This window comes from Triticum dicoccoides, chromosome 6B (assembly GCF_002162155.2).
Source record: "Triticum dicoccoides isolate Atlit2015 ecotype Zavitan chromosome 6B, WEW_v2.0, whole genome shotgun sequence".
Classification (NCBI taxonomy): domain Eukaryota; kingdom Viridiplantae; phylum Streptophyta; class Magnoliopsida; order Poales; family Poaceae; genus Triticum; species Triticum dicoccoides.
The window spans coordinates 514,021,341-514,032,655 of record NC_041391.1 but is presented as its reverse complement, the minus strand read 5'-3'; the positions used below and the strand labels follow the sequence as shown (position 1 = coordinate 514,032,655).

Below are 11,315 nucleotides of genomic sequence, written 5' to 3'. Positions count from 1 at the left end.
AGAGCTGTGGCTCGGTTCTTCTTTCAGCGTAGCACAACCAAATCTATAAGACGCCATTTGCTAGATTGATCACGCAAAGAGGTAGTCCCAGAAAAGGTATATAGATCTCTCCAAATTTCTGTTGCAACAGATGCAGAAATACCCATTAGGCCATCCTCGACGTTGTAGACGATCGTTGCACCAAAGCTTGTCCTGGTGGAGAAGCCAGGCGAAAATCTTCACTGTGCCTGGCAGCCAAGCCTTCCAACTCGTTGCTTTGATTCCTGAGGGAGGAACTACATTGGTTTGAAGATCGTACGTAGCTTTGGCCGAGTAGGAACCCCCTCCTCTGCCTGCCACCCAGCTGATCTTGTCCTCGTTGGAGGAAAGGACAATGCCTGCACCCTGAATCTTCCTCCACATTTGCAAAAACTCGAGAACAATTTCCTCTGTGTTTCCATGCCGTAGATCTCGCACCCATGTGTCGTGAGTCAATGCATCTTCTACCGTCCTATTTTTCCTCCTGGAATGCTGAAACAAGGTTGGGAACTCATGTTGCAACACGGCTGGCCTGATCTAATTGCATGTCCAGAAGAGTGCAGTTTTTCCATTGCCCAATTGCACCGAGGTGGCAGATGCAAACAGCCCATTGTCTGCCTTATCACATGGGGCTGGGAAGTTCATCCATGGTCGTCGCGACTGTTGCCAGGAAAGCCACAGCCAGCGCAGCCGAAGAGTTGTACTGAAGAGTTGGAGGTCCAGCAAACCTAGCCCCCCCTTGGACACCGGGAGGCAAACTTTTCCCCAGGCCACCTTGCATTTGTCACCAGTCACATTTTCATCATGCGCCCATAGAAATTGCCTCCGAGCTTTGTCCACCTCTTTTAGAATTTTTTTCTGCATTTTTAAGACTGTCATAGCAAACACCGGCAGTGCTGTCAAGACTGCACACACGAGCACCCGCCTACCGGCCATGTTCATCAACTTTCCTTTCCATCCAGCCAACCTTGAGCGGATCCGGTCGATAATGAATTGGAAATGCACCAGCCTCATCTTCCTAGGAGAGATTGGCAGCCCTAAGTATGTGGTTGGGAAAGTGGACTGCAGACCCCCAAAGTTATGCAGAACTTCAGTTAACTGAACATCACCACAGTTTATTGGGATGACTACTGATTTTGCCTGATTCAATTTCAGTCTTGTGGCCTCCCCAAGTCTGTTTAGCAGGTATAGCAGCGTGTCCACTTCTTCCTTCACAGGGTTGGCAAAAATGACGGTGTCATCAGCGTATAAACTGATCCGCATGCTGATTCCATGGCCTGGCAGATCAGCAATCATTTCATCCGCTGCAGCAGCCTGCAGAAGGTAGTGAAGAGGACCTATTGCCAAAATGAAAAGCAGAGGGGAGCGGATCACCCTGCCTGAAACCACAACCATGGGATATGGTTGGACCCTGCGTTCCGTTGAGCATGCAGGAGGAAGAACCAGATGAGAGAAGCAGTGCTATCCAATTCCTCCATCTTGGTGGGAAGCCCATTTTCTGCTTGAGCTCGAGCAAATACTCCCAGGACACCAAATCAAAAGCTTTTGCAATGTCTAGCTTGAAGAACAACGCCTTTTCTTTGTTCTGTGCAACATCCTAACACAGCTCTGAACATACTGATAGCTATCATGGATGCATTTGCCTTTCTGGAAAGCAGTCTGCACGGTGAGATGATTGCATCAAGAGCCCCTACCAGCCTTGCAGAAAGTACTTTGGAGATAAGCTTTGCAACCGAGTGAATCAGGCTGATTGGTCGGTAATGGTTGACCTCAGAAGCTCCATTCTTTTTTGGCAGCAGCGTGATCAGGGCAGTGTTGATCTCTGCAAATTTTTGCCCCGCTAGCTGATGAAACTTGTGAAACACTACCATAATGTCATCCTGGATGATGTGCCAACAAGAAGGATGGAATTGGCCCGTGAAACCGTCAGGTCCGGGTGCTTTATCCGTTGGGGAGGAAATGATAGCGGCCCAAACCTCAGCCATGGAGAACGGCGAGTCTAGGCCTTGTGGGTTGATCGTGGGAATGTCCAGCCTGCCCCAGTTGAGGGTGGTTTCTCGATCCTCTTGCTTGCCCAGAAATCTGGTGAAATGATCATGAAGAATCCTCTGCTTCCCAGCATGATCGAATACCTCCGAGCCGCCCTCCCTGAGAGAATGTATGAATTTTTTTCTCCTTCTAGCTATCATTTTTGCATGGAAAAACTTTGTGTTTGCGTCCCCCGCCCGTAGCTAGGTAATCCTAGAAGCTTGTTTTCGCCTTGCCCTCTCAATGGCTGCCAGCCCTAACACCTTTATCTTGAGTTGCTTTCTCAGTTGAAATTCTGCAGCCGTGAGCATTCTGTTTTCTTGCGCCACATCAAGCAACCGTATGACTTCATTTGCAATATGAAGCTGCATTTTTCCTTTACCAAAAGTGGCCTTGCTCCAGATCCTCAGGCCAGCCGCAGTTCGCTCGAGCTTCTTTTGGATTCTGACAAAACGGCAATCATGCGGTACCGGTCTTTGCTAGGCACGAAGGACTATTTCTGAGAAGTGTGGAAATTTAGGCCAGAAATTTTCAAATCTAAACCTAGCTCTTCGTCCTGGCATATCCGCAGCAGTGAGCACTAGAGGGCAGTGGTCTGAAAATGACGTTGATGCAGCAACCAACAAATGATCAGGATGCAACTCTTCCAATCGCGCGTTGCAGAAGATTTTGTCAATGCTACACATGGTAGGGTTTTCTCTTTCATTGCTCCATGTAAAACGCCAGTTTTTGCATTTGATCTCCTTGAGCCCCGCTAGGTCTATGGCTCGGCGAAATTTTCCAATCATTCTCCTGTTTATGTTTGAATTGCTCTTGTCTATTTCTTGATAGATCATGTTGAAGTCATCGTTGATCATCCATGGACCATCAGTAGGTGGAGTAGCAGTAGCTATCTCCGCTAGGAAATTCTCTTTTTGTGCGTTATCGGTCGGACCATAGACCGTGGTCATCCAGAAGTGTTGCCCAGAGCTTAGTTCGTGCACCCTAGCGGTGATGGAGAAACTACCTAGGTAGTGGGAGACTACATCGACTACATTTTTATCCCAAAAAATCGCCGCTCCCCCTCTAGTCCCGATCGCCGGCAGCACCACACACCCCTGCAATCTACTACCTCCTATCTCACTGGCTACCGCTGTCGTCCAAGTATCGATTTGGTTTCCTGTAGGCAGAGCATCGCTACTCTATGGGAGGAGACTACGTCGCTAATGACCGTGCGTTTCGCCAGGAAGTTTAAACCTCTAACGTTCCAGGACATGAAGACTAGGTTGCCGTCATTCATCGATGAAACTAAACCTGCTCCGCCAACTGAACATTCTACTAGCAACAAACAAGAACACCATACAGCGATACCAGGGGCGACGACGGCCACCAATAGCCCCAAAACCCCGTCGTTGACGAACCGACCACAACACCTGAAGACTAAACATTGAAACTAGACCTAACTCGAACTGGTTTAAGACCAGTCGCTGGCGGAAACGAGCTACTACTAAAACTACCAACATGATCAGACTTGCATGATCTCCTCAGCTTCAGCGATCCCCGCCATGCCCATGGCGATCTTGAGAGCACCCTGGTCAAGGCCTGTCAGCTTAGCGATCGCAGCAATGTCGCCTCGGAGAGGGGCTCCTGGAAACGCTTCATGATCTGCGCAGCTGCTTTTGAAGTCATCTTGTCCTTCGGGCCGAGCTCTCCCAACTCTTGGACGAGGCGCAGCACCGCCCTTTGCGCCACTGGGGTGGAGATGCCTGCAGCTGCCTGCCGAGCGCTGCGGCGGGAGGGGGGCGGAGGTGGCCCTGGACTTGGGCGGGGCGGAGTGGCGAGGGCGGGGAGGCTGACATGGGAGGATTGAAGGTGGCACCGCGGCAAACAACTCATTTGCCTGCTCCTGACCGTTGCCGATGCGCATGGCACCAACCTGATGGGTGACCGCGTCCATCTAGAAGCCCACCGTCGCTGCTGCAGGGGAGGTGATGCAGGGCAGCAGACACGGCAACATCTCCGGGCTCTCCAGCTCGGCAGGCTTGACGGTGGGGGGAGAGGGGGAGTGACCAAGGCTTCCTGCATGGCGTTCTCCAGCTCCATCTGCATGCAGTCCGTGCGCGGGGGCGGAGAGAGGGCGCGTCCGTTGTCGGAGAAGGAGAAGAATTGGGCCACCTGGTCCACCTCCACCGCCGGTGGAGGCGTCGAGCGGAGGGGAGCAGTGGGGTGGCGCACAGGGCTTGGGGCCGGAGGCCTTGACAGCTGCAGGGCGGCCACGCCGACCCACCGTGTGGCAACGGCCTGCAGGCAATCTACTGCGGCGTCGATGCGCCTCCCTGATGACATCCTCGTCGGAGCCCCTGGCGTGGCAGCTGCGGGCGAGCAGGCGGTCCCTCCAGGAGCGGCTAGCGCCGGTGCCGCCACTCCCACCGTCCTCCTCGTGGTCGCGGGCGCCACCTCCGAGCATAGGGCCGCAGCCCATAGCCCCGACGCGCGGCGCCCTACTGCGGGCCTTGCCCTGACCCTCTTCGACATGCGCCACCCAGGTGCCAGGCTCGTAGCACGGGAGGGGGCGGTCGTCTTCTTCATCCGAGGAGGGCAGCCCACTCTAGTCGGAGTGGGATGAGCACAACGAGAGGGGGGACCAGTCCTCCAGCAGGTCGACGTGGATCAGCAGGTAGCAAGGGGCGAACGCCAGCAGCAGGGGGCGAGGCCGATGATCTCGTCAGCCCGGCCCGCGCCCTGCTTGAGCACCCAAAGCGCACGCTTGGTGGGGATGTGGGCAACATCCTAGACCCAGAGCCAAAACACGAAAGTCTTGGTGTGCCCTCTCTCGAGGGTGCGCGAGTCGAGCCGGTCGACGCGGTCGATGTCGCCGAGGGCCTCTTCAGTGCCCAGCAGCGACCAAAACTGCATGGGCAGGTCTTCCACCATGACGCAAACATGGTGATGGAACTTGAGGAGCGCGGCGTGGTCGTCTTCATTCCAGGCCCTGATGAAGTACTTGCAACCCTCGACCTTGATGACGCTGCGGCGCACACTGTTATCCCGGTGTGTAGGGAGGTCAAAGTGGACGAGGAAGGCTTCCGGCTGGTGGGCGGTGACGCGGAGCAGGTGCGGAGGTGTGGAGAGCTGCTCGAGCATGACCCTGCCCACCGCAGCAGGGGTGGTGGAGTGCGAGCGGTCCGCGGCGGTCAGGGTGACCGCTTGCTAGCGCAGCACGTGCTCCTTGATCTCCAACACCGGGCAGGCCACGATGACCTTGCAGCTCTCCCGCGGCCGCCTGGCTGGGTCGCAGAGGGCAAGGCTTGCCATGGGAGCGGGGGGAGGCGGGGGCGGGAAGACAACGCGGTCGCGGACCGGAGCTCTCGCCGCGGCCGGGAAACTCAGGCGAGCACGAGCAGCCCTTCCTGGGCCACCGTTCCTTGGATTTTGCGGGCACTCCTTGCCAAAATGACCACTGCACTTGCAAATGATGCAGCGGAGGGGATCCCGGCAGTCGATACGGCGGTGGCGCTTACTGAGGCAACGGAAGCACTTACCTTTGAACTGGCTTAAGAATGCCTCCCTCCCCGCAGCCGCATTGAAAGATCTGCGCCGGTCCAAGCGCTGGATCGAAGCACGCCCGCCTTGATCCGCCAAGCGGGAGCCGGCCCTCCCCTTCTTCCGGGATTTGACCTCTGTCCATCCCTCCTCCACCGGTCTGGCCTGGATCGAAGAGGAAAAGTTGGCCGGGGAGGAGGGGCGAACCATCACGGATTTAAGGCGCGCCCGGCCCCCACAGGGGGAAGCGCCCAAAGCCGGCGGTCCGAGCCACGCACCGACCTTGGATGGGCTGCCGCGCTGCAGGATTCGCGGCGTCGAAGCTGGATCTGACACCACAGCCGTCGAGGCCACAGACCGCGGGGAGGAGAGCTGCGAGAGGCCGCCAGATCGAAGCGAGGCTCCAGCGGGCGGCAAGGGACACCGACAGGCCGGGACGGGGAGGCTGGAGGCGCAGCTGGCCGCCATAATGACCGGGATTTGGTGGCCGCCGCGGCCGGAGCGGCCAGCGGCGCGGGGCAGGGGAGGGGGCACGGCGCGGGGCAGGGGATACTCTTGGCCAACTTTCCGCCAGAGCATCCTTCCTGGTCAGCCACCACCTCCATTCTGCCTCGCTCCTCTCTGTCTGACGACCACGCCATCGAGAGGAAGCCGCCGCACAAGAGGTCAGGGTCCGCCCCCACCGTGAGCCAGGGGACACCTGTGGCGAGCCTTTGGACAGGAAGCCGACAAGGGGCACGCAACAAGCCGCAGCTGCCTCTAGAAGTGGAGGTGTAGGGGATCCCGCCGGATCCAAGGCGTGTGGGCACGGCGGCGAGGGTCTCCGGCAGTGGCGGCGACCTGCAGGCAAAGGGCGACGGCTGGGGCGCTCAATTCAATCCAGCGCAATGAGCCTATCCCTGCAGGAGAGAGAGAAGATGTGGGAAAGAGAGAAGGAGGGAGAGGAGGGAGAAAGAGAGAGTAAAGAGGAAAGGGAGGTGTAGCGGCTGATGGGAGAGAAACACCGGCCGGCGCAGTCCTTCGCATTTCTACTCATCTCCTCCATATCCTCTTCTTTGGAGCTAGCTGATTGGTCAAAACCAAGGAAGACAGAGCCAGCAAGGAAGGTGGCCTAGCCCTACTGCCGATGCCCATACATACTGTCTTTTTCTTTGGAATTGGTTGAAAGTGTTTCTTCTGCTATCCACTTTCTCACTAGGCTTTTTACCTTTGTTGCTGAATTTTGCATTGCTACAGATGGAAGACATTGCGCTGTTGAAGGAGTCCATCAAGAACTGGAGGCAATGGCCTACGACATGGGCAGGTATGTGCTTCATGATTGTTGTTGGTTAATTGAGAGTATGTGATGCTCAAAGAAATGATGTGCATTCATACTAAATCTTTTATCTACATCTACAACTTAATGTTTCATGTTAAAAAAAGTATATCCCATATTTCCCCGTAGTGGCAGAGAGCATATTTGAGCAGCTGACTGGAGGCTAGGCATATCTGCGTTAGTTTGATTTGTGTGCGTATGTTCACTGTTTTCTGTTTTTCCAAGTGTTCAATGCTACATTTTTGTTCGCTTTACTGTTGTTGTGCTCGTATGAGCAAGACTAGGGGCATGGCAGTTGGGCACGGGGCATAACAATTCATAGTATCAGCCTCCATGCTTATGTTTCAGGTTATACGCCTTTGTAATGTAATCAGTTGTTCATGTCAATGGCAGTGGTTTAAAATACGTAAGCTGATCCATCTTCTGCTTGCTTGTCACTGTGTTTCTACTAGGCAAGGTCTGCAATAGATTATATATTCATTCAAATATGACGTGGTATTCTTCCTTTACCTTCGTCAACATATTTATTTGGGCGTTCCTTTTCTCTGTACTTTGTTTGGAAAGTGTTTTTCCTACGCATGTCCTTCTTGATTATACGTTCATGAGATAATTTGGTCATAATATAACCCTGTCCTAAAAGTGCTCTTGCATGGCAAAATTCTCTTCTTACATGTTTGGTCACAATATAGCTTTGTCCTAAAATCTATTTTGCTTTCAGTTTGAATCTGTCATGACCTGGATAGATATACTCTAGACCTTGATATATGACTACGTAATTGAAGAAGTGGACATCTTGGTCATTGCAAATTTTCTCTGTTCCTTTTTAAAAGAGCGGATTACAATTCTCCGGGAGCAATGCTGCTGAGGTAGCTATCCATCCATCTTGCTTTTTAGAAAACTTGCGACCACACAGGCCGAAGTCGCCACCCTGTAATGTCGCTCTGATGGTAGCCCATGCTGCTTTGTGATGAATAATATCGTAACATCTAATGTTTGAATTTTTCATATCGCTTCAGCTAACCTGTGAATAGGTCTGCACTCTACACCTACATATTTGTTCAATCCCTTATTTCTATAAGGTTTATGTGATTATGTTTATTTTAGAAGGTTTAGATGCCATACTTTGCATGGACTGTTACTAAAAGAAATTTATGTTGTTCTTAGGTACCAATCAGGTTATTGATGCCGCCGGATAGCTGTCGTTGGCTATAATGTGATTAGGTACCAATCTTGTTATTAAAGATGTTATGTTATATAATGCGGCTACATAATTATACTCTTATATGGTCAGCCAAGTGTTCTTCTGGATATACCTTTGTGCAATGTATAACTGAAGTATGATCATTTCCTTGCATAAACTAAGCATACTATTAAAATTTTGTGTGTCAGGCCTTAAGAGTAGATTGCCTTTTCTGTACTTTTGTGTTGCTTCATCCATTAATTATTTATTAAAATGTTAACACTTCATTGTTAATGTATGGTTGTTTACCTTTTGGTGTCGACTTTCGACTTACTGATTTGTGCAATCAAATATAGAAAAGGATCTCGTTTCGGACACGACAGCCTTGCTGATGGCATGCTTAAGGATGACCTGATGTTACTGATGACACACATTGAGTTACCTCGCACCATCATTTGGCCTTTCAAGCACTTGATTTGCATTATTTTGATGTAATCAAATAGTGTCCCTGCATCTTAACAAGCCACCCATTTAATGTGTCATCCTTTCCTTTTCTTTTCCTGGAGTTTTTTCAATAAACATCGATGCACTTATGGATAGTACATTGACGCTGATGATTCTATCTTCTTTATTTGAGAATATGATATTGTACATGTATTATAGATTGGATTACAAAATAGTGGTTGTAGTTCTTATGATTTGCAGTAGCTTAGGTCTGGTGCTGTGGCTTTAGCACATAACATGGATCGGTTTTAATATTCTGTTCATGCTCATCTTCGCATTTTATAGGCAGGTTGTTTGGGATAATTTGTACTTTACTAAATTACTGCTAAAGTGGTTTTGTTGAGAGTTGAAACTATACCAATGTTTTGCTTTCTGCTAAAGTCAAAGATATTGTATCCTTGAATGTTTTTCAATTACCAACACATGCCAAATTCTGCATATTTGTTAATGATTTCGATGCCTTCTGTTAGTTTTGCACTATGGAAGTCATTGTTTGCTATGTATGAATATTGGCTTATTGGGTTTAGAAAACATTGTATATTTTTTATATGCTCTCAGTTGAACACGTTTCGGTATGTAGTGTACATGGTATAGGCAGGTAAGAAAACAACCTTATTTAAGCTCAGGCCTGACTAGCGATTAAGTCATTAAATTTTAGTGGGTAGGTAAAAGAGCAGCCCTATTTTCGGTATGCTTGACTTTCAGTATTTTTGGTCACAGATTTGTTGATCTTGTTTACTGCCTCTATCAAAATATTTGTACAAATCCAGACTACAAAACGTCTTATATATTGATAGAGTGAGGACTACAGATTGTGCTGGTGGCAACCTGGGGAAGACTTATCGACGTGGATACAGCCACATTCCTTGACCGAAATGATCCAAACTATGATAGTAACAAGGTAATACTTCATGGTCTTGACCTATACATTCATGTCGTTTTTTCATGCAATGATGAACCTTCTAATCCAAGCAAGGGTCTTCTTTATGTTTGCAGATAGTTTGGTGCTCTCATGGTTATTTTGTAGAGATTGTCCTTCTGTTCATTATTTGACAATCATCTACTGCAGCTCAGCTACTGTCCAGCTGCTTCCCTTATGGTGAGTGATTGATGGTGCATGTTTTCCTATTAGTTTCTCCTGTATGCCAATTTCTCAATTTAGGTTGCTGTTTTGCATTTCTCTAGGCCTTTCATTCTCACTGTGATCCCCTGAGATGCCTTGTGTATTTGCGTTGTCCTCTGCTTCTGATAATGCAAGACAGATCAAACCAATGCAGTAATCCTCTGATCCTTCATTATATTATGAAAAAAACACTATGATTTTCCATGTCAGGGTACTACTATGTCAAATTGATGCTTTGTACTACATGTTCAGGTGTATACCCTGACAATATTGGGCATTTGCATTGTCATTTGCTTTATTTGTTCATATCGCATTGTTTTTTTAGTTATAGCCGGTTTTATTTGCTATTCAAACCCATCCATTTGTCTTGTTTTCATTTTTTTCTTACAAATTTTTTCTGATGAGAAGATGTCTTTTAGTTGTGTATTTGTTCTCTTGAATTCATTTGTTTCTTATGCAAGGGTTCTCTAAAAAAATAATTTTGTAGGCAAGACGAAACTTAAAAGGGGATCTCGGACAAGTGGAAGGAGGGAAGTCGTCGTAAGATAGATAATAAACTTGCCTCCGCTCTGACAAGAGCATGTTCGTTCAGACCTTTTCTTACTAAAAGATTTTTATCTATAGCAAGTGTTTCCATTGGAACTATCAAATTCAAACTCCTAGATGTCTATGTCAGCATGTAGGACTTTGTCCAGGCGGAGATATCCCCTCTGATCTTTTTATGAATCCTTCCACACTTCTTTGTAAAGTGTTGCTGATTTTAATAAAATCTCTCTATTCAAAAGACAATATAATTCAAGCTACTAGAGGAGCTTGTTCATTCAGACCTTTCCTTACATTTTAACTATGATAGTGACCTCTTTTATTTGTCTATGTAACGATCATATGCATAAATAGTTGAAAATGGTGCCTGAATGGCGCATTTTAGCTACATCTTACCATGCACCTAAATGATTTTCAAAACTTAAAAGATATTGAAGAAACGCAAATTGTTTCAAAACACTTTGTGTTTGAATTTGGACCATGAGCTATTTGGTTCTATGTTATTCTAATAAGATAACAAAATATGCATGCCCGCAACACTTCATTTTTCAAAGATAAAGTATCCTTCATTTTTCATCTTCACGGGTTTGAATTAGTACCTAAGTGGTTGCTAAAACCTACTTCTATTACAAGTCAAATATTTTTAAAACACTTCATGTTGACATGGTATTTGTGTTTTCTCAAACATAAAGTTATTGAAAAATGCAAATATTTTCAACGCGCACATAGTTTCAAATGAGGCTCTGCGCAGTTTTAAATTTGTTACCATATGTGTTTGCCCACAACTAAACCATGTATTTTCTTTTCAATGTGAACATGGATTTAGCTTGTCTCTGCACCATTTGGCGCAAGGGATTTTCAAGCACACATCGAATATTTTCAAGCACATAATCATATTTTCAATATAGCATGGTTTAACATATGAGCTTTCTATTACCAATATTAAATATGTTCTTGCAAAATGAAACTATTTTCATCGACAACATGGCTTTAGCGGGCGCAATGGGTTAACTAGTATATACCAGAAGATGGGCATCATAGGTGGTCCAAGGAGGGCACAACCCACCAAGGCGCGCCTGGGC

The 11,315-nt window shown here is 48.3% G+C and overlaps 1 long non-coding RNA gene across 1 annotated transcript; it reads left to right on the top strand.

Moving 5' to 3' along the window:
* Positions 1-8,110: 8,110 nt before the first annotated feature.
* On the top strand, positions 8,111-10,514 carry LOC119324083. The gene is made up of 4 exons (XR_005156764.1): positions 8,111-9,468; positions 9,564-9,666; positions 9,753-9,843; positions 10,178-10,514. It is a non-coding gene; the product is annotated as an uncharacterized LOC119324083 (long non-coding RNA).
* The last annotated feature ends 801 nt before the right edge of the window (positions 10,515-11,315 follow it).